The sequence below is a fragment of the Prionailurus viverrinus genome, chromosome E3 (assembly GCF_022837055.1).
Source record: "Prionailurus viverrinus isolate Anna chromosome E3, UM_Priviv_1.0, whole genome shotgun sequence".
NCBI lineage: Eukaryota > Metazoa > Chordata > Mammalia > Carnivora > Felidae > Prionailurus > Prionailurus viverrinus.
The window spans coordinates 4,667,121-4,689,719 of NC_062576.1; the positions used below are offsets into that span (position 1 = coordinate 4,667,121).

At 49.4% G+C, this 22,599-nt stretch overlaps 1 protein-coding gene and 1 long non-coding RNA gene across 6 annotated transcripts in view; one reads left to right on the top strand and one right to left on the bottom strand.

Moving 5' to 3' along the window:
- RNF216 (ring finger protein 216) overlaps window positions 1-22,599 on the bottom strand; it is a 145,377-nt gene that overhangs the window by 58,120 nt on the left and 64,658 nt on the right. The gene's annotated exons all lie outside the window — the stretch shown is intronic.
- LOC125154736 (uncharacterized) lies at window positions 8,853-14,437 on the top strand. The gene is made up of 3 exons (XR_007147904.1): window positions 8,853-8,934; window positions 13,950-14,048; window positions 14,324-14,437. It is a non-coding gene; the product is annotated as an uncharacterized LOC125154736 (long non-coding RNA).

Below are 22,599 nucleotides of genomic sequence, written 5' to 3' on the forward strand. Positions count from 1 at the left end.
GAAGGGAAGGGAAGGGAAGGGAAGGGAAGGGAAGGAAAAGGGAAGGGAAGGGAAGGGAAGGGAAGGAGAAGGGAAGGGAAGGGAAGGGAAGGGAAGGAGAAGGGAAGGGAAGGGAAGGGAAGGGAAGGAGAAGGGAAGGGAAGGAGAAGGGAAGGGAAGGAGAAGGGAAGGGGGAGGGGAGGGGAGGGGAGGGGAGGGGAGGACTCAGAGAAGGAGCATATGTGCATGTGTGCACATTTAAAACTGTGGGTCTTGGGTGGCTCAGTCGGTTAAGCGTTCGACTTCAGCTCAGGTCATTCGCCCCACGTCGGGCCCTGTGCTGACAGCTCGGAGCCTGGAGCCTGCTTCAGATTCTGTGTCTCCCTCTCTCTCTGCCCCTCCCCTGCTCATGCTCTGTCTCACTCTCAAAAATGAATAAGTGTTAAAAACACATTTTTTTTTTTTTTAAACCGCTGGTCTTAAGGAAACAGCAAGAGGAGTGCCTTTAGAATTGGCCCAGGAGCAGCTAGAAGACCATCACACAGGACCCAGAGCCAGCCACCTTCCCACTTCACAGGCTGGCCCGTCCGTATCTGCTTTTCTGCTGGCCGCAGATGGACCCTGGGTGGGGACAGCAGTGCGGCTGCCCGGGGTGGGGTGCGCAGTCTGTCTTCACGCCTTGAGTGCCCTCACCTCCAGTCCGTCCTCCACGCTACCGCCAGAACAGCCTTCTGAAACACGCGATGTGATCACATCACTCCCGTTTCCCACCCTGGATGGACTTCCCACAGGGACCTCCCAGCCAGCTCTCGGAAACACTTTGAATAAGCTGTGTCCTTTTCTGGGAGCCTCTCCTACTCCTCTGCCCCAGCTTTCCAGCAGCGTTCCAGGTCCGGTCCTGGAGCCGCTTCCCCATGATCTCCAACTCCCCAGGCAAAACCAGTCAGGCCCCTCCTGCCTCACTGGGCCCAGGCTCTGAGGCTCTGACAGCTCCCGAGTGGCAGGCTTGCACCTCCACCTGGCCGCACAACGTTTCCACTGGGACATCTAAAAGGCATTTAGATATGTCTGAAACACGAACTGGGATGCCCCTGCCTCCCCACAAAGCTGTCTACTCTGCCCTGTATCACTAAAGGATGCTACTGCCCACTGGCTAGTACTTCCAGCTCCACCTCAGATCTCGCTACTCCTTTTACTAACAAAAATGTGTATTATTTTGAGAGAGGGAGGGAGGGAGGGAGGGAGGGAGGGAGGGAGAGAGAGAGAGAGAGAGGAGGAGAGGGAGGGAGAGGGAGAGGGAGAGAGAGGGAGAGAGAAGGAGAGGGAGGGAGAGGGAGAGGGAGAGGGAGAGAGAGGGAGAGAGAAGGAGAGGGAGGGAGAGGGAGAGGGAGAGGGAGAGGGAGAGGGAGAGGGAGAGGGAGAGGGAGAGGGAGAGGGAGAGGGAGAGAGAATATCTCAAGCAGGCTCCATGCTGTCGGCACAAAGCCTGACATGCGGCTCAATTCCATGAACCGTGAGATCGTGACCAGAGCAGAAACCAAGAGTCGGACGCTTACCTGACTGAGCCACCCAGGCACCACTTTCTTCCACTCCTGTCTGTCCAGAGACCACTACCATTTCTGGCTGGGACCATAGAAGGAGCTTAGATTTTGGTTCTTACTTTCCCTCCAGGGCCTTCTGCCATGTCTCTAACAGCTTCTAAGCTTCTGGGAGAAAAACCACTAGCCCCGTTTCAGTGCACGTTTCTCTCTAGTTTATTCCAAGGGTTTTCTCAAAGCCTCAGAGGTCAGGCAGGAAGGCAGGAGCATCAGCACCAAGGACAGGCACCCTCTTCCTTCCTAAGCCTACCAACTGTCACAGCATGAACCCTTCTCTGTCCATATTACTCGGGAGGTGTCAACAAGGAATCCTGTGACTCAACTTGGGACAGCTGTACCTGGTGAGCTGGCCCCAGCGTCACTGGTCGCAACTTCCACATGCCACAGACAGCACTGGCCAACTTCTTCAGTACATTATTCACTGGCCTGGGTGTCCAATCAAGTGACACACTCTAGTGCTGATTTTCTAAATGGGAAACAGATCCAGAACGGGAAGGGAAAAGACCAAACTTAAAAAAAGCAAGTTCAGAACTAAGATAGTGCCCTCAAAGGGTGCCCCTAAGGATCTTCTAAAGAATGCTACAAGTGTGACTGAAGGCAACAAACTCCCTGAGCCACCACCAACCTTGAGGGAACAGGTTCACACACCCTCAAGACACAGCTTCACGGGCACATCTGACTGTTTTTGTTCTTTTCCCACAGTTTCTTCCCCCCACAGACGCCTGCACTTAACAAGCAAGTGCCCCTGACCTCTCAGGATAACCGAGACCGCAGTAGGTGCTGTGCTGCCGGGACCAAGTGCGCGCACGCTCTCCCTTTTCTAAACGGCCCAGCCGGTGGACTCTGTAGCTAGGTGTCGGCCCACACTTGCTTTTGCTCAAATGTGGACTCGAAAAATTCCTATTTTGTCTTGAAATCCTCTGGAAACACCTCAAAGGCCACTTCACGGAGTAGCCCTTCACAGCTGTCAGTGTCCCTTTGGAAGGGCAGCCAGTCTCTGAGCTGAAGAATAGACTATGACATTTTTTAAAATAAGCAGCACGTACTGGAGGGAACTATGTGCAACCCTTTTGGAAAGAATTTTGGAAGTCTCGAGAAAATGGATTCTCTTGGACCTAGGAGTCTTCCTCTAGGGATCTATCCTAAGGAATAATTCTAAAACAGAAAAGGCTTTACGTACAAAGCCATGCACTGTGTTACTTGCAGCAGCAAAAGCGGAAAACACCTTTTACCTCGGACCCAGGGCACATGTAATAAACTGAAGCACATTTGTCTGATGGAATGATAACCACCCATGACACAGGCTTGCAAACTGTTTAAGAATGCAGAAAGGGTTCAGGTCATGCTAAGTAAAAAACAAAACAAAACAAAACAACAAAACCTGGGCATGACGCTGTACACACGGAATGATTATGATCTTATGGCAAAAAGCAAATGCTAAAAACACAGCATCATGTTAGGAAGAGAGGACAGGGACCAAAGGGATCTGTGTGACACTAAGCAAGTCTTGCTCTCTCTGCTTCCTCATCAATAAAAATGGGGAAAGCAAATACCTGGCAGGATTCCTGTAAAGATCAATGAGAAAACTGTGTGTGCCCAATAAATGACAGCTGCTATCCTCATGCAGGGACAAGAGGGACGGGTGGTGCCTCCCACACTCCTCACCACGCCAACGTAGGTACAACGTTATCTCCTTACTCTCCGTGTGAAGTCACGTCGGCCACAGGCACAGGGGCGTCATAATCTTAACTATGCCACTAGAACCTTCTAAACAGCTGTGCCCTCTATGGGTATGTACTTAACTTCTGAGCCAGGAAGAGGCTGCTTTTAGGCAACCCGCTTGAGCAATGGGAACCTGAGTAAGGTAAAAGGGCCCACGGTGACCACTGGGCTGAATGCAAACAGGCTCATTAAGCAACTGACCTTGGAAAGGGCCCTAGCTGACCAAAGGGCTACTTGTAACTGGGCATGGGTCCCCAAAAGGAAAATTCCATCCGTTCCCATCCCTCGTCACTCCCCTCTTAACCAAATCCCCCCACCACTGTCTCCTGGCAGTCTCTCCTTTGCTCTCCCGCCAGCTGCTCCCTTGCGGTGTATTCAATAAACTTTTATCTCCTTTGTTCTGCCTTGGGTGAATCCGTTCGCCACCCATGCTGCCGGCTCCCCCCGTGACTGGGTTGCCCCACTGGCCCCCAGTGTCCCCATCTGGTAAAATGGGGGTAATGACATCTCTCTCAGGGTTACTCTGAGGACTGGGAATAATTTTTAAAGAGCCTAACACAGCAGCAGATAATAAATTAATCGTATAATTATTTGGGGAGGATGTGGGGTGCTGGCAGTCCCATCAATATTTTGGGACGAAATCTGCAAAAAGCTTATAATGAGCTGAGCAGAGTTTATATCCTAGTTACTCTGCCCGTTCTCACATAGACAAATGAGAGACAGGATTCTCCAGCTTCATTCCAAACGGATGGGGACAGGGCAGGGAAGCTTTTGCTTAAAGGAAGAGTAACATTAGGATATGACAAGTTACATATGGTGAGAAGGTTGGCCACGGCTGAGTTAAGGACTAGATAAAAAAGCAGACGGTGACGTGTGAAGAACAAGGGAGTAGAAAAGCAACTCAGCCTAGCCAGTATCTGGCAGTGACTTGTGATAGCTGAACATGGGCTTTCTAAGCCGAGCCTATGCATTAAAACACAAAAACAAACAAAACCATCCTGATGTTCAGACTAGTGCCAGATTTCTGTTTTTCCTGACCTGCTCTAGGAAGCACCGGCCATCACTCCTGGAGCATGACGCTCCCTGGGGTTTCTGGAAAGCAAGCCTGGCTTGTGTCAGCGGTAGCGAAGATCGACCCGAGGAGTTGTGTAGTGTCCTCAGTTCTAGTCAAGGCCCAGGTGCCTGTGTCCTGGGCAGAGGGGAGCAGAGCCGCCTGTACGGATATCTTAACAGCTATTCCAATGGGCTCCCAAACAGCATCTGTTCAAGGCACAAAACCTTTGCCGTCGTAGGGTCCTCTCCTCCAGCAAGAAGGAAACAAGAACTCCGGCCGGGGTGGTCTGCGGCTGCACCCCAAGTCCAGGTTCAGGCTGTGTGGGGAAGGGCCATCATTCAACACCCTGTCCACTCGTGCAGGCTGAGCACAAGTGCCCGGCACTGCTGAAGGTGGGCTGCGACCGGAGGAAGCCAGCTTCTGCTGGTTAGCCCTCTGCGCCCCCCATAACCTCACCACCTTTGCTACTGGCTGCTCACTCCACACAATGCCTCCCACAGGGAGACAGCCCACAGCAGAAAGGGAGTGAGCCTTCAGCCACTGGACTCGGGCTGTAGAAACCGGGGAGGCTCCCCACAGTCGTCATCCACCGCAGATGTGTGGACACAGGGGTGGCTCTGCTGGCGGTGGCGGCCTGAGGTGGAAAGGACACACTCACCTGGAACAAAGTCACCCCCTTCCCTCTGCCCCACAGGCTCTCGGGCCTCTTCTGCCTTCACAACTAGATGGGTAACAGTGATCAGTTAGCAGAGGAGACTCCCCCTGGCCCCTGTCTGGGGTCTGAGCTCTTTTGGGGCCTGTGCGATCCCTCCTCTCCACACAGGCCAGCAGGGCTGAAGGAACCCAGGGTGTGAGAGTATTTTTAAGTCTCTGGAAGGGCAGGGCTGTAGAAATCGTTCTGCGACCTTATTTTCCTGGATGCTAAGAGACGCACACTAAACATAACTACTACGAAAATACAGCAAGCTGGAAGATGAACTCCACAGAGGCAACTTCTGCTACCTTTCTCTTTCTTCCCCAAACTCAAAGGACAAAGTGATAAGCTGACAATCAAAGGGGAGGGGCTTGGCAGGCAGGGAAGTACGCTTGAGCCCCTCTCCTTGCACAGACACATCCAAACGGCAAGGCACCAAGCTGCAAACGCTGAGCTCAGGAGTAATTAAATCAAATTAATCTTGGGAAAAGAGCTTTAAATATTCAAAGCCCCATTAATCCTCATGCCTTGTAATTAAATATGTATGTTAAGAAGGCTTGGACAAAAGCAAAACGTTCTCAATTTGTGAATTCTTTACATTCGTAGCATTATAACGCGTTCTAAGTACTGACCTCGTAGAAAACTATGTAAAAAATTCAGTGAAGCGCACGTTGTAAAAACATGGCAGAAAGAATGTAGCTACAATCTCTGGCCACCCTGAGCACCTTTTAGAAAAATGTGCCCTGATAAACATCTTCAGTTTCCAGGCTCCACATAATTTGCCCAGTGATAACCCTCACTTAGTCTGGACTCTCCCTGGTCCTCACTCCTTCGGGTCCCGACGGGGCAGCCCTCACACATGGCTTGAAAAGTTCTTGGCTTCTGTTGCTCTGGGATCCTCTCTCCTATTTTACTTCCTTATTAAAACACACAGATTGTGTCATCTTCCAGGAATAACCTTTCCTTTGCTAATCAACCACTGAGAGAGACTGGTCAGCCCAACCTATCGTGTGTCTTAGAGGGAAGACACCCAATGTTCCAATCCTAAAACACAGCATAATTGCCAAAACCCTCCAGGAACTGCTGCCGTGTGGTCTCTGAAGAGCTCTCCCCTTTCATGGGACCCCACTGCCTCACAACCACCCTGGCAAGGGCAACAGGAATTAGCATGTCCATTTTTCTGATGAGGAAAATCAGAGTGCATGATAGGCTGATGGTCACACAGCAAGTAGTCTGAACGGCATCAGTTCTCCGATTAAGTGCTACAGGTCCGAACCAGCAGCACCTCCAGGAAAGGCTGTCACAATGCAGGCCCAATCACTCAGTGTGCTCCCGTGATTTGTCTAAATTGCTCGATGGGCTCTGTTAGAACTGTTGTTATCAACTACTTCTTAAAAAATACATGAGCTGGTGCTATGGACTGAATGTTGGTGTCCTTGCAAAATTCTTATGTGAAATCCTAACACCCCTGATGTGATGGTAACAGGAGGTGGGTGGAGCCCTCATGAATGGGATTCCTTAGAAGAGACACTTAGAAGAGACCTGGCTCTCTGCTCTGCCACGACGACACATAGAGAAGTCAGCCATCTGCAAAACAGAAGGTGGGTGCTCACAGGAACTGAATCTGCTGGCACCTTGAACTTGAACTTCCCAGTCTCCAGACTGCAAGAAATGAATGTTTGTTGTTTAAGCCGCCCAGTCTACAGTAATTTGTATAACACCCTGAGCTCAGACAGCTGGGTTTGGAAAGCCTGTCAACAAATCTTTCCAAGGTAGTGGTATTTGTGGTCATGGAAGTTTACTTACAGAAAATCTTAACAAGATAAAAGCAGAAGCATGGATTCATTACCATGGTCAACTGAATGTTAATCTGTCAGGAATACCAGGTTCAAACCCAAAACTAGAAATTAAGGGAACAGGTGGAGTTCTCAGAAAACAGAGTCTTTGTATCTATTTTTGGACAAAGATACTGTGGAAGGATTCTCATACCAATACGGGCGGATCTAAACAGCATCTTAAGTTTCTCTTCTGCCCCTTGCAAGATGCTGACGTAGGCAGATTTCGTTCCAGGGGGAGAAAAACTAGATAAATGCGGAGAAATCAAGAATAAAAAAACCTCGCCTTTCGTTTATTTCCCAAGCCCCATGAGAGGGGGAAGATGAATGAACCCACCTGTATTGCAAGGACCTGAATATTAAAGGGGCCACCTAAGAATCTTACAAACACCCTCCCCTCCATCAATCCTCAGGCCACCCCAAGACACAGGTATGTATCATTATACCCGTCGTACAGATGAGGAAACCAAGTTACTGAAAGACTGAAGGACTGAGCTAGACCACATAGGTTATGCCCAAAAGTCTCACTGTCATTTGGCAATGAAACCAGAGAGGCGAGCGGAGCGATAAATAAGCGTCAGAGGAATGGGTATGTCCGATCAACGAAGTCTTTGCCTCCTGTGTATTGATCTTGTTCCGTAACTGAGAAAACTTAGGACACAGACGTTAACATCAGAAGTTTCTGCCTTGTGAATCTCACTTCTGCGCGACTGCAGATACGGACCCTGACACAACGCTAGGTCTCACAGATGGAGAGGGCGTGCAGGTCAAGTGAGTGAGATGGAACTTCACCATCGAAACTGCAGGAAGCTCTGCCAAGTCTTCTTGGAACAGTCATGAGAGTATTAACGGAAGACACTCCTGCTTCAAGTCCTGGATTCCTACTGCTGGCCTGCGAGGACACCAGGCTTTCATTCTGCTGTTCAAAGCACAGAACTGAAAGTGTAAAAACTGAAAGGCATTTCCAGCAATGATTAGTTTTCCTCCGATTATTTAATGTTGGGAGAATAGAGGAAAAAACTATAAAAAGTAGATAGTAAATGAAGAGGGCTGCATACTGTACATAATATGACACGCTCACATAGCCAAGAGCTGCCAAGAAATGGAAGCAGGAGCTACTGACTGGCTCATTCCAGACAGACTGAATGTCAGGGGAAAAGGGTTTTCTGTCCTGGAGCTGTTGGTTGTTTTGTTTTGTTTTAATCTCAGAGATTACTGGGGAAAGCAAACACACCCATGCACATGCCACTAAGAAACACAAAAGGCACACATGAAGGCAAAGCGCACTCCTGTGGTTTCAAGCCTTCCTTCAGCAGTTTGTGTTTCATTCCAGAAGATACACACACTTAACAGATAAACGCTTTCCATTCACACAGAAGGAGCCAAATGCTCACAGTGCACACACTGCACCTTACTGTTTTCACTTGATGGTGCATTTCTTACAGAGGTTTCTTGATCAGTACCTATAGGTCTATCTTAGTTTTTTTTTTGGAATGAGTTATGTAAAATTTGTTGGCGATTCTAGCACTGGGCCATTCTTAATTTACCTATTTCACACTCTTATGAAAAAAGGGTTGCTTTTGGGGTGCCTGGGTGGCTCAGTCAGGCGTTGGACTCTTGATTTCGGCTCAGGTCATGATCTCGCGGTTCATGGGTTCCAGACCCGTGTCGGGCTCAGTGCTGACAGCTCAGAGCCTGCTTGGGATTCTCTCTCTCTGTGCCCCTCCCCTGCTCATGCATGTGCGCACTCTCTCTCTCTCCATAAGTAAATAAGCTTAAAAAAAAAGGGCTGCTTTTGATAAAGTATGACACAGGCTCCTGAATGGTTAACAGCTAATGTTACTGTGACGACTGCTGTGCCCTTTAAAGTAAAATTTAATAGGCTCTGAACTCGAACGCTTACCGAATGAGGAAACAGAGAAAAAAGTTCAAAGAACCGAATAAAGGAAATAGCCTTTTTTCATCAAGTGGATCTAGAAAGCTGAGGCTGTCTCTGATTCTGCTGTGGCTCCGTCCCTTGTGGAAGGATGGGAGGGCAGGACGAGGGGACAGGTGAGTTCTGCGCGTGCGCCGTGTAGAGCTGCTGCCTGGGGACGCCTGCCCCTCCCGCACAGCCTGTTTCAAGCATCTGGCTGGTGTGTGCCATACGGGAAAGTGACAGGATTTACTTTCAGTTTTGAACACTGTGACTCACGCCAGCACTCTGTTCAACTGTGGCCGCATTTGTAATATTTAAGAAGAAAAGAGAAAGGCAAGTCACCTCAAGATGAGGAGGCAGGGCACCTACAAACCTACCTTGTCTCTCAGCTCCACGGTCAAGTGACCAAGAATTCCTCACTTTCTGAAGCTATTTTCAAGAAAAATCGAAACTTTGTGTCCTTTCAAAATGGGCTTTCATGCTTTCCAACAATTGAAAAATATGATTTCAAAGTAGTTTTCCTTTTCTCCTGGGCTTTCTACAAGCCAAGGTTGCACAGTGTGAGAACTCTAGGTTCAGGACTGGGATTCCATGCCAGCACGCGAGTAAAAGAATGCAGACGTGCAGAGTTCACGAAAGTGGCACGCTGAAGGGGCAGGTAACCCAAGTTGACAGAGTTCGAGTTTATTTATTTATTTTCTTTTTATTTAAAAAAAGTTTTTATTCTTGAGAGAGAGACAACAAGCGTGAGTGGGGGAGGATCAGAGAGAGAGAGGGAGATACAGAATTGGAAGCAGGCTCCAGGTTCTGAGCTGTCAGCACAGAGCCCAACGCGAGGCTCAAACTCACGAACCACGAGGTCATGACCTGAGCCAAAGTCGGACGCTTAACCGACTGAGCCACCGAGGCGCCCCCCGGGGCTTATTTTCTTTTACTCACATCCTTAAAGTCCCTTTCTGCTCCCCGTTCCTCTGGAAGACACAGCTGGTGCTGCTCAGAAGCGGGGTGGATTTGGGCTGAGGTTCGCGAAGCCCACACGGCTCACAGCGTGGGAGGTGGCGCTGCAGCTGGCACTGGGCACGCCGGCCCAAGTGCCTTCCATGCTCATCAGCAAGCACCACACAAGCCCTCCGAACGCACGGGGCTGGTGGGGGCAAGGGCCCTGATGGGCCGAGGGCAGAGTTAAGCGCAGGACTCTTCTCTGACGCCACTCCGCCTGTGGCCCCGGATGCCGTGAGTCGGGTGAGTGCACGAGTGTGCTCCACCAAGCTTACATCTCACGGCACAGATGTCCACACCTGAACGCACAAACTCGCCAGATGAGAGACCCGGCCCCGGAGGGGAAGGGCTGATCCAAGCACTGGGCACACAGCACATGGCCACGAGAGGACGGAGCCGGCCCTCTGCTCTCTCCTTTGCAACCCTGCTGTGTTTCCTTTGGGCTCTCGCCACCAGTGCAAAGAGCCGGCTTTCAAAAGGTTGCTGGGCCAGAAAAAGAATTCTAGATGCTTTTACGTTCTAAGAGAAATGAGACCAATCCCCTTCTCTAACCCTGTGCCCCGACACGGAGAGCCTGGGGTGACCGATGTGAAGAGCATTTGTCCTCCCACCAGGAGGGTCCCTGCCAGGTCAGCCTGCGGTGGAGGCCCACCTCCACCCCCGACAACAGAGCGCAGACACCAAGCAATTTTGCCCGACAGCAGTATTTTATTGTTATGACAGTGTCTTGTGACCCACTTTACTCCCTGCTCCTTCCTTCTCGGTTATAAGCAGTAATTAGTAATGTCAGCGTTCTGGCTGGGCTGCTCCAGGCCCATTAATAATGCAAGAACAGGAACAGGACGGATGCGTAAGTGTACAACAGAGGTTTCAAGGTTAAAAGCGGTAACGGAGAGAGCTATGGCGGGGGTAGGGGTGTGGTGGTGGTGGCGTGCAGGTGGTTTTGGGAGGAGAGGAGGAGAGTGAGAGAGAGAGAGAGAGAGAGAGAGAGAGAGAGAGAGATATGAAAGGAGTGGGAAGAGAGAGATACGGAGAGAAAGAGAGAGATTTAAATCTATTTTCTGAAATGCTCAGCTTCCCTTTAGGGCAATACGTATGGCAAAGCACAACTTCCTAGTTGTCCTCGCTCAAGCTCGCCCACTCTTCTGGAGTGGACACACGTCTCTGGCCACCTGGCAGGGAGTGTGTCCGTGCTAAGTCTCTGGCACTGGAGAGTTACTAGTGTATGAAATTGAGGTCAGAGAAAACTATACCAGTATCTTTCAAACATATTTTCGACGTTCTAAATGACTTCTCTTAGGAAGGCAATGCCTGCTTGTTCAGCAGAACTGGTACCTTCCCACTTACTGCTTTTAAAGGAAAGTCAAGACAAGTGATGCAGAACAGGCCCTGGGTTTGGCAGCCAGCACCACCCCCCCCCCCCCGGAAGACAAGACTGCGTTGTTACAACTGCTCCCGCATCTCTGCAAATCCCCATCACAGGGGTTGCAAGGGGAGGATTTCAAAAGGTACAATATCACACATTCCTGCAGAGCTTCGTAGAAGAACTGAATGACTGCACACATCCTGCAAATCAGGCCTGGAAAAGGATTAGAACAGCTATTTGAGAAACACTTGCTCGGTAGATGGGGGAGGGACTACAAGGCAAGGCTGAGCCCCATCCTGAGCTGTTCCTATCTTCAATGTCTTTTAAGCAGAGAAGGATTTGCTACCAAACCTTTCATTTGTCCCTCACATACCAAAAGTGAGCACTTTTCTGTACTAGGAGAGTAACAACTTTATTTGCTAATTTCACAACCAAGGGCAGACATTTTTAAAACTGGTCGTCGTAATGCTTAGGTGAATCAGAACCCATTCTTACTTGTGAGTCAGAAATAGTCTCTATGGGAAAAGGAAGCAGCTGGAAACAGTCTTGAATCATAACTACTGAAAGCTGTATTTATCCCCACGGGGCTGACTTCAGGGCCAAGGTTTTCTCACTGGCTGTGTACTGTCCAGGAGCCCCTGAGCACGCGCCATAGACGGGGCTCCTGCACAAAAGCCCGTGAGAAGAAGAAAGGCAGAGCAGCCGAGTTCCAGCGCTTTCCACTTGCCATGAAACCCCACCCCCCCTCACCTAAAACCTAAGGCCACGCACTCTTCTTTGAGGGAGGTGAAGTCAGCCCCCACAACAATCTAGGAGAAATGGCTATGGGCTTGAAAACACACAAGCGCAGTTTACAAATCACATTTCTACCTTTCCCTGCAAGTTCCCTTAAAGCCAACAAAACAAAATAAAAATCCTCTTGCTTTAAAAGTACAGGTGACTGGGTTGATGAAAATGGGTGCGTTATTTTTTTTTAATTTTTAAAAATGTTTTTATTCATTTTTGAGACAGACAGAGCATGAGCAGGGGTGGGGCAGAGAGAGAGGGAGACACAGAATCCGAAGCAGGCTCCAGGCTCTGAGCTGTCAGCACAGAGCCTGACGCGGGGCTCAAACTCACGGACTGTGAGATGATGACCTGAGTTGAAGTCGGATGCTTAACCGACTGAGCCACCCAGACGATGGCTATTTTTTAATTGAGAAAGCAAGACACGCATAACTTCCCAACCCCTTGCGCCTTCATGTGCCTCCCCCGACGCAACTCCTGGGGCCAGTTTAAGAAACTGCCCATCCTCCCAGTTCTTCTGTACGTGTGCACACATATCTCCTGAGACCCGAATATAAACATACCATTCCCACCCGCCACTCTACACCTGGCTCTCTTCACTTAATACATCTCGGGGGCAGCTCAGCGGTGGCACCACCACACCCATGTCATCCTTCTAAATCTTATTGTGCATGCCAGGAGTTGACTGACGGGAGCTCACGGGCCAAATGTGGCCTGCTGCCCATTTTTCTAAACACCATCTTACTGGCTCACAGCCGCGTTCACTGTTCACATATCATCCAGGGTGACTCGCGAGGTACGAAGGCAGAACCGAGTAGCTGCGACAGAGACTATGCGGTTGGAAAAGCCTCAACTGTTTGCTGTCTTGCCCTTCGTGGAAAAAGTCTGCCATCCCCCGGTGTAGCGCTGTATGGATGCGCCAAAATGTACTTGACTTGTTTCCTGCTGGTGAACACGGTCATGGAAAATTCCTTACTCCTTAGAATTCCTCTTATTCCTTAAGAATAAAATTACAACTCTGCAAATGCTGAGGGGCGTGAAGAAGGATGAGGAAAGGAAGAGCAGGAGCTAGCTGGGAAGAGGCCAGCCTGAAGGCGCAGGCTGCAAGAGGGAACTTCAGGGTGAGCTACAACCTCCCGAAGTGTCACTTCCTCTTTTTAGAGGAAACAAGAGGCGAACTGTGGGTCTTTTGATAAGAGGAAATCCCCCTCTGCTGTATCAAAGCTACTCCCTGTGTTTGTGTTTTTCTAAGTCTGGCAAGGCTGCCCGAAGCACACTGTGACCAAATTAGGAAGTGAGCAGGCTGATGTCTCTAAGCTGGTCACCGCACAGCCAGGACGCCCGAGCATGTGTAGACAGTGATGGATGGGGAGGGAGAGGCTCTATCCAAGAAGGAAATGCTATTTGCTTGAGCAATTAGCCTCATAAAAGTTACACTTAATAAGAATTAGTAAGTGTTCTGTAAGGCGAAATTCACTTGCTACTGCTGACAAAAAAACAAAGGCTTCAAAGGTTTCTACAAGGAAAGATTGTGGGAGACAGAGAGTGGAGACAAATTTTGAGGGGCATTATCCTGTTTATTTCGAGGGCAGTGAAGATCTTGAGAAGTACCAGGGGAAAATATACCAACGAGCTCTTTAACAGATTCAGAAGTTTTACACTATTGAGAGAAAAAGAATTCAGGCAGGTCGTGCTAAAAAAGAGTTGTGTAAACGCTCCATTTTACCACTACTGCCTCCCCAACTGCTTCATTTGCTGGAACAGTAAGGTTTAAACTCATCTTACAGTTTCCAACAAGGTCTAGGAATGTGTGACACTGAATCATTCATACTGAGCTCCTTTCTGCCATCTCTACTTGGTGATATTCTCTTCCAGGAATGACTTCTGAGTTAACTTCTGATTCTGAGCCAACAAGCTGACAATCTATTCTGACCACCAGTACTATCGGGGTAATAAAGTTTAAACTTGAAAACCCTTGCTTTCCTCCCAAATTTCCAGATCAGCAAGATTCTTGGACATGGTTTTTATTCCCTGAAGAATGTGCTTGGGTCCGTTCCAGCATTCGCTCTGAAATCAGATGTGCAGTTAAGACTTAAGGTAAATTTTATTTAAAAAAAAAAAAAAGTATTTTTTTAACGTTTATTTATTTTTGAGACAGAGCATGAATGGGGGAGGGTCAGAGAGAGAGGGAGACACAGAATCTGAAGCAGGCTCCGGGCTCTGAGCTGTCAGCACAGAGCCCGACACGGGGCTCAAACTCACAGACTGTGAGATCATGACCTGAGCTGAAGTCAGATGCTCAACCGACTGAGCCACCCAGGCCCCCAAGTTAAGGTAAGTTTTAAATGACACATCTCAGTTCCTCTTTACAGGAAAACCTTCAAGGGAGCCAGGCCAAAAGATGTGGGCACTCTTTTTGGCTCAATCGGAGAACCTGTCCTCTTCAGCTAGAGAAGGCGGAGGCCCAGGGCAGAGGTCTGTGCGGGCGGTGTACTGGGGTGTGGGGCTCCCGCTGAAACAGCATGCTGTGTGCTGCCGCTAATGTGTGCTGAGCTGGCATTCTGGTTCCTTCACCAGGCTGCATGGGGCAGGAATTTCGCAGCCCCACTCTCATGTTGTCGAAATAGCTAAACGTTTGCTTCCTACCTACTCCTATACTGATTTCTGAACAACATTTACTTACAATCACCTCAAGGGCCCATGGATTTTACAGGTAACAAGGCTACAAATAGATACTTTCTGAAAGACCTTGGCTGACTCACATGCAGACCCACCAGTTGAGAACTGTACTTTTATTAGTCCGGGTTTCTGTGGCCCATCATTAACGGAGGCGATTGGTATACTAACAGACCACTGAGGACACGTACAGATTTGACCTATCCTGGAATCTCTGCAGAGTCCACATGTAACTGAAAGACATAAGCTGGAGGTCTTCCTCAAGCTACACGAACCTGGCACTCAGTCTCTTCCCTGCACCTGCACAATGAAGGTGCCGGGGCCATATGATCTCCCAGGTACCCCTTGCAGATCCAACGCCCGCAATCACAGATTCGGGAAACCAGAGGCCAGGATCACAGAACCGTGCGGGCAGGCCCAGCGCAGCTCCTCCGAACAGGGTCTGAACTACACATTCACGTGTCCCGCTCGGCCAGTGCCGAGGATACCCACACCTGTCCTGACCTCACGCTGCCCATCAGATGGCACGTGTCCCATGCCCTGCTCTCGGACACCCCCCGCCCCGCAGCCGGGCCTAAGCCAGAGGTGTGCACTTTCCAAGGCTGTCTTCTGCTTTTTCACTGCAGTGCAGAAGCCGTTTTCACCACGGCTCTACACAAGCTTCGTTGTCCTTTTATGGTAGAAAAATGAATTGCTTGCCCAGCAGTGGAGCTGAGAGAGATGACAGAACGGAAAGTTGTCATTTGTTGTGGTTCTGGCAGCAACAGAAGAGAGCGTTCTCCCCTCAGCCACCCTGGGATGGACAGTGCACGCCAGGCATTCAGCGGGGGAAAAGCAAACCCAGCCAAACTGCTCCCAGAGGCATTCCTCCCTTGCCTGGCCTGTGAACGGATGTGTTTATTTATGAAGAGTGTCAAGACTTATTTTGGGGGAAATGCACTTTTTACAAAACAAGGTATAAAAAGGCCGTTTTGTGTTCTGCTAGAAGCTCTTAACAGAGGTACCCCAGAAAACACGGTTCCAATCAGATCGCATCCAAGGAACGGGCTTCATTTCCTTGCAGGATGAGGCTATGGGACTGGAGCTGGGCGGGGAGGTGACCCTGCTCAGAAGGGGGGGGGGCCGCAGCTGTTGCTGAAGGAAGCCCAGCTCAGCCCACTGCCTGTCTGTCTCTGGCTCAGCTTGGAGGGATGGGGGAGTAGCCACCAACTCCAGATAAATACATTCCTGGGAAAAACACACCAATATCCAAGTCCCTGGGGTAATAAACAGCAGTTGGTACCATAGGGCCTTAAATTGTTTGCATTTCTGTCAGGAGGCCCACAGAAAAAAAGCAGGCCTCCCAGCAGCTGGGAAAACATGTTGCAAAAGGAGAATTAGGCAATTCTCTGTATGCACACTGGAGTTAGGGAAATTAAGCTTATCTGAGTGAGAGAAATTAAGCTTATCCAACATGCTTTCAGCTGGAAAACAAGCCATTTTAAATGGGTGGGGAAAAAACTTTGTGATGGTTACATGGTTTCTTCCATATTTAAAGCACCCAAGGACTAAAAAATCACGCTGGCCACCGAGTGGTAGCTAAGTAGCAGCCACTAAAAGAGGGGCCAAACGTCCAGTTTTCCTACAGCCAGCAATGCAGACCCTTCCATGCAGCAGGGGGTGTGCTCCAGAGACAGCCAGCCTCTGGACATGTGCGCCCAGGATGTGTCCACCTGGCCTGTGAACGGATGTGTTTACTTATGAAGAATGTCAAGATTTATTTCCTTGCACTGTCTCTGCCTCTATCATCGCTTGTAACCACTGCTGCCTTTACCTTCCGGCCTGCCCCCCCCACCCCCACCCCCGGTCAGCCCTCGGAAGACCAGCGTTTCTTCAGGCTAATCCACTCCCACCGAGGTCTTCTGGAGAAGGGTCAAAGATTGCTAGTGAACACCCACAACACTGCACTAATGGGCTTTGGGACTGGATGGTTTGTTAACCAAGGACAAAGGAGCACCGTGCATTCCCAGGTCGCGGGTCACTAGGTCACCAGAAGTGACCAGATATTCCAGCCCCCCTAACGCTGTGTATCTAGTCTCTCCCCCCATCATGCCCTCTTTCATGGCTCTACAAGGCCCGCGCTCCCACCAGAACTCTGATCACACCATCCCAGCATTAGGCTCGCAACGGCTCCCTGGGGTGTCTGCAACCAGATTCAGACCTCTGCTCTGCAAACCCCTTTCTATCTAAGGTCCACTCCTCCTCCCAGTGTGTACTCTTCCTGCTCTGTCACACCCGTCTAACGGCTGACCCTTGTTCAGCTCTGCTTGCATCACTCCCTGGCCAGGAATACTGGTCTACCTGTACCCATCAGGTCCTGTTAGGACTCAGGCCAAGACCCAGCTCTTCCAAGAAGTGTTTCCAGACTGCCCAATTAAAGTCCCCCCCGCCCCACCCTCCATCCCCAGCTCCCTCCAGCAGCCCCTGTCACCATCTCACTATTTAGCTGTCTGCATAAGGAGTCGGCTTCTCCGACCCCGATCTCAGGGTACGATTGTGGCTGTCCCTTCTGTATTTCTTCAGGCATGGCAATACTCAGTCAAAATCTGCTGAATGAACCACCAAATTCCAATCAAAGCCAACCGGCCTGTCTTGGCACAAGCCTATGCCGACGGAGCAGCGAAGCAGTGTGTTCAAAGAGGGAAGAAACGTGAGACAGAAGGGGGAAGACCCTCATCAGCTTCTTCTACAGGAAGACAGCAAGGCAAAGGGTTTTAAGAAAGAGCGAATCCAAAGGAAGAACTCAGGGGAGAGAGAAGAGCTGTAGGGCAGAAAGGGCCACGGTGACAAAGGGCTCGGGGGCACGGGGCTTGCCTGGACAGAAGACCCACCCGGGGAGAGCTAAGTGGAGGTCAGAGTGGGCACTGGCCTCAGAAGGGAGGAGGAGGCCTTTGCAGGAGGAAAGAGCCTGGGAGCTAAGAGGATTGTGACAACAGGAGACGTTTTAAGCAGCAAAATCTTGAAGAGGGGACAGGAAGGGAAAAGGACAAGCAGGAGTCAAAGACAAGAGAAGAAAAAATTGTGACCTATCTCACTCTCTTTGGGCTAGAATCTGGATCAGCTTCTCAGGTACAGGGAGCTTTTGAAATTTAAAATACTTTTCATATGAATTTCTGATGGAAAATAAAACTGAAAAGTGCTTTTATGAGACTACAGGGATTTGATCTGAGAAACTCTTAGCCTGTTTCTCTTTGAAAACCAAATGCCAACACCAGTTTCAAAACCCTCAGTATTCTAGAAACCAGGGACTTTGGACTGGAAGGACACTCGAAAGGTCATCTGGTCTCTTTTCTGGCCTTGAAGCTGCACCACTTGCTGGAAGGCATTCCAGAGAGGGGAGTCTGTCCAGAGCTGTCCAGCAGCCTCTGGCAGGGCCTCAGCATAGGGCTCCAGGCTCCTGGAACAGTCTCCCTGTTACAATACGGTCTAGTGACCCATCTTGGATTCCTTCTGGGTACCTCAGGTCTTTTTTCTCAAGGAAGCTGGAAAACACCAGGTCACTACCACTCCTACGGAAGAATCTTGTACAAATAGAGACCCTCTCCCCTGCTCCTCCCTCCTCCTTCCAGGAGGAGGGGCCCTTTCACACCTTCCCACAAAAAGCTTTTGACAGTTTCCTACACATTTTCCTAATCTCTTAAAAAAGTGACAATGCCACAGAACTGGACATCCGATTAAGGGTCTTTCCAGTTCCCAAGACTGAGAGGCCCTCAAAGGAACAAAGTAGGTAAGAGCACAGATACAGAAAAGTCAAGTGAAATCAGATTTTTAAAATGCAGTTATTTTTAAAATTAGCTTCGTTATGAAAAAATTTAAATATATAAAAACGTAGGCAATAAACATGAGTGATGGATCCCCACATGCCCATCACTCAGGTTTAATAATGATCAGCTCAGGGCCAATCTGCTTTCTGTACCCCATCTACTCTCCCGTCCTCTCTCACCCAGTGTAATTTTAAGGTAAACCCCAGACGACATACCCTTTCATTTGTAAGCATTTCAGTTTGTATCACCAAAAGATAAGGAAGGAGTGTTAAAACTGGCCAACCATACCCAAATCACACCTAAAACCATAGAACAGTGAGGAAGGCAGCCTTGGATTTGACTCCTGATGTTGTCACTTGCTAGCTGTGACTCTGGAGAGACGAGGAGCAGAAAATCCCTGAGAGGCTGTCGGCAGGAGCTCTGCTGGCAGGCTGCTCGGCATCTGCCTGTCGAACTAGGGAGCCGACCCCCATCTCAAAGGGCCCTGAGCACCTGCGCGAACTTTCTGGCAGAATGGCACAACAGCTTGGGGGTATGATGCTTCTTCCCCAACCGCAGCCGACTGGACGGTTTCTCAGTGCTGATCCTAGTCACCAAGGTCATTCTGTGCCCGTTTTCTCAAGGCGCATCAGTACGTAATGCAGATACAGAGCACACAAGCTGCCCTTCAGTTTCATGGGCTGGCAGGGCTGGCTCTTTAGCCTGTGACAGTGGAGACGAAGGGCAATGGGTTCTGGGTCTGGGCGGTTCATCCCACGTAGAACGGTAAACTGGCCCACAGACAGGCACGCGTTTCTAAACATGGTCTGGGAGAAAGCCATGCGGCCTCTGGGGACTAGAGAGGTGACAGAGGCCCTCCTCATTCTCTGTATGTTTGTCTCAAAGTCAGGGAGGACACCGAAGAGTAAAACGCCATGCTCAATGCTTAGTTACTCCACAGCGGCAGGAAAATGACCTTGAGTCCAGCGGCACACATGAGAAATCCCACCCTGTGACGGCTCCGCTCCGTGCTTTAAGCCTTCCTCTTTGCTCCCGCCTCCCGTGCCCCCACGCCTCCTCCCTGACACAGACACCCACGGGGAGATGGGGTGTTTTCACGCTTGTGTTGTCACCATAGCAACCATTTCTCTCCTACCTGCAAGGCTGGAAGCCCTCAGTGCTCTGTGCCGAGAATGCAAAGAGGGCACACGAAGGCTCTGTGCTCCACAACACACACACACAGCACACATGCACACACACGCAAACACGTGTGATGCGTGCACACACTCCTTCAAGGACACTGCAGCCAGAACCACTAAAACAAATTAAAATGCTGACACCGGGTCACACAATTAGCAATTAGACAAAAAGGCAGCAAATGACTATAAAACGACATTTTGTAGACATCAATTCTTGAGGGATTTAAAAAAAAAATTTTTTTTAATGTTTATTTATTTTTGACAGAGAGACACACATACAAAGTGTGAGCAGGGGACAGGTCAGAGAGAGAGAGAGAGAGAGAGAGAGAGAGAGAGAGAGAGACACACACACACACACACACACACACACACACACACACACACACACACACACAGAATCCGAAGCAAGCTCCAGGCTCCAAGCCGTCAGCACAGAGCCCGATGATGTGGGGCTTGAACCCACAAACCACGCGATCATGACCTGGGCCGAAGTTGGACACTTAACCGACTGAGCCACCCAGGCACCCCAATTCTTGAGGGATTTTTAACGTGAGATTTCTGAAGACTCTGAATCAAAACACATCTCTCCTCTGATGAGGCACACGCAAAAAGCCATTAAGTTATTTTAACAAAACATATGAAGGCACTAAACAAATAATGTGTAGTTTCCAGAAAGACAGGCACTGAAAACTTACAGTCCCCCTATGGTTTGTGAACAGCGTTAGACTGTGGAGAGCCTGATACGCAATGGCTCATGGTGGCCACAAAAACCGTGAGAAAGGGGTCAGAGTTTCAATTTTAGTAAGTGCCCATACAAATCTGTTAAAAATTCAGTCTCTCTCTTTATATACTACAGATAACGCATCTTAGTAGAAACCAAGACACCAAAGAGAGACAAGGAGGGATGTCCTTTCACTCCAAGGTCAGTGAAAGGTGAGCAGCCCTGACCTCTAGGCCTGCCTGCTGCACTGGCAGTACGTGGGGCAGTCAACACCCCAAGATCAGTACCTTCCCAGGAAGACAAAAAAACATACCCAATGAGTCATGGAGACAAACCATGGATTTTTATCTTTGTGACTAATTCTGACTTCTCTAGCAAAATGTACAATCGTTTTTCTAGGTCCATCCTACACTCATCTCTTTGAATATTATTCCCTGGGATGCCAGTTTTTTCAAATAGGGATAACACCACCACCACCACCACAAGAAACTCAAGAGGAGGGACAAACCAGTGCTGTGGACCAAGCAACTGAGACCGACAGAACAGACCCACAGGTAGCCTTCATTAGGACACAGCTCTCCCCAGGGTAGCACAGGTCCCTCTCTGAACTTGAACAATGCAGGCTCAAGCGACAGCAGTCATTTCTTCCAGAATGTATCAGGACAAAATTTAGCTTAAAAAAACCCATCCCCTTTCCACAGTGGCATGCTAATAAGAAAAGAGTTTTCTGAGTACATGATTTGAAAAACTAGGTATGCAAGGAGTCATTTGTGGGTCCCCCAAGGGACTTCACATCTAACCATTTCAGGGGAATCCCACCCTCTGGTGGTGGCGGACATTTTACAAACCTGGGAGAAGCTCCTCCTTTCTAGGAACTCCTCACCTGCACACACTCACTGCTGGCATCAGTCTCCCCCTTCCTTGTGCGGCAGCTGTTGTTTCCTGACCTAAGAAGCGCCAGACTCTGGAGCGAGCGCTTCACCTGCATCACGCCGTTTACTCCTGGGCCCCTGCTTTAGGACACACGGCCGTTCTTGTTTCACAGATTAAAGAACCATGGCTCGGGGAGGGGACGTATTTACCCTAAGTCACAAAGTCAACAAGTGGAAGAGTTGGAATGAAAGCATGAGCCGATTTAACATCAAAATCCCTGGTCTTAACCACTGCGCCAGACTGTCTCCTGAGCCGCAGTGCAGGCGACAGCCACGGGCACCTCGGGGTCTACGGCCTCACCACACCCAGCACAGTGCTGGGTCCAGAGCAACACATCAACGAATGCCTCTCATATAACTGTTTCCGAAAGAATCTCCAAACAGAGAGCTTAGTAATAAAGCCCAGCAAAAGCGCCTGTTCCAAGCTATGCTGACAGAGGAGGAACACAAAGCCTGGGAACAAGAAGCTGTGTGACTGGCCTCTTGGAAGATGGCAACATTTTAACCATCTAGAGCAGTTTCAATGGGCGAGAAAAGAAGCACTGGAATGTTCTCTGGGAGCAAGACATAGTAATGCCCATGCCCACCTCCCGCAGGTCAAGGAGACAGGCAAATACCAAGTCCACATGGACACTTCGGCCTGTCTGGACCGCTGGGCTCTGAAATGCACTCTACTACCTGGGGGAGGGGCTGCAGTCAAGCCTTGCGCTTCAGGGGAGGAGTGCGAGGGCCGCGCCAGCCCTCCCGAGGGGCAGCCATGGCAGCGCTGCCTGTGCCCACTTACCAGCCTCCTCTAAGGCCAAGGGGGAGAGGCTGCTGTTTTCACCATTCGGTGCCCATGATCAAGGGATAAAAAGGATGAACTGTAGGAGTAAAAACTACTCCTGTGGGGCTAAGGGGAAACAAAAACAAATGTTTTATTCATACTGGCCTTTTCATTTAGCCCATGTGTATGTAAATATACGTGTACATATCATTACCTTTCCTCCTCTCAGATAGAAATCTACCTCCCTTTCAAGTAAGTGCTGCTAACAACAGCAGATACGGCATTTACAGGACTTTTACTGGGAAGGCAGGGGAGGAAAGAGGTAAGCAATATTTACCTTCTGTGTTTTTATTCTTCTCGGGAACACACAAACACGCACGCACACCCACTGAAAGAACCAAACTCTCTAATCATTGTTAGATGTGTTAAGATGTCAAATAATGAAGTGTAATTATCAACCAAAATTTTTCAAGGATCAAGCAGCCTATGACGAACAGATTCACTATGCTGTTTGCTATGAGGAACTTTAAAAAGTGGAAAATGACAAAAATTTTAAGTTCAACATAGGATTA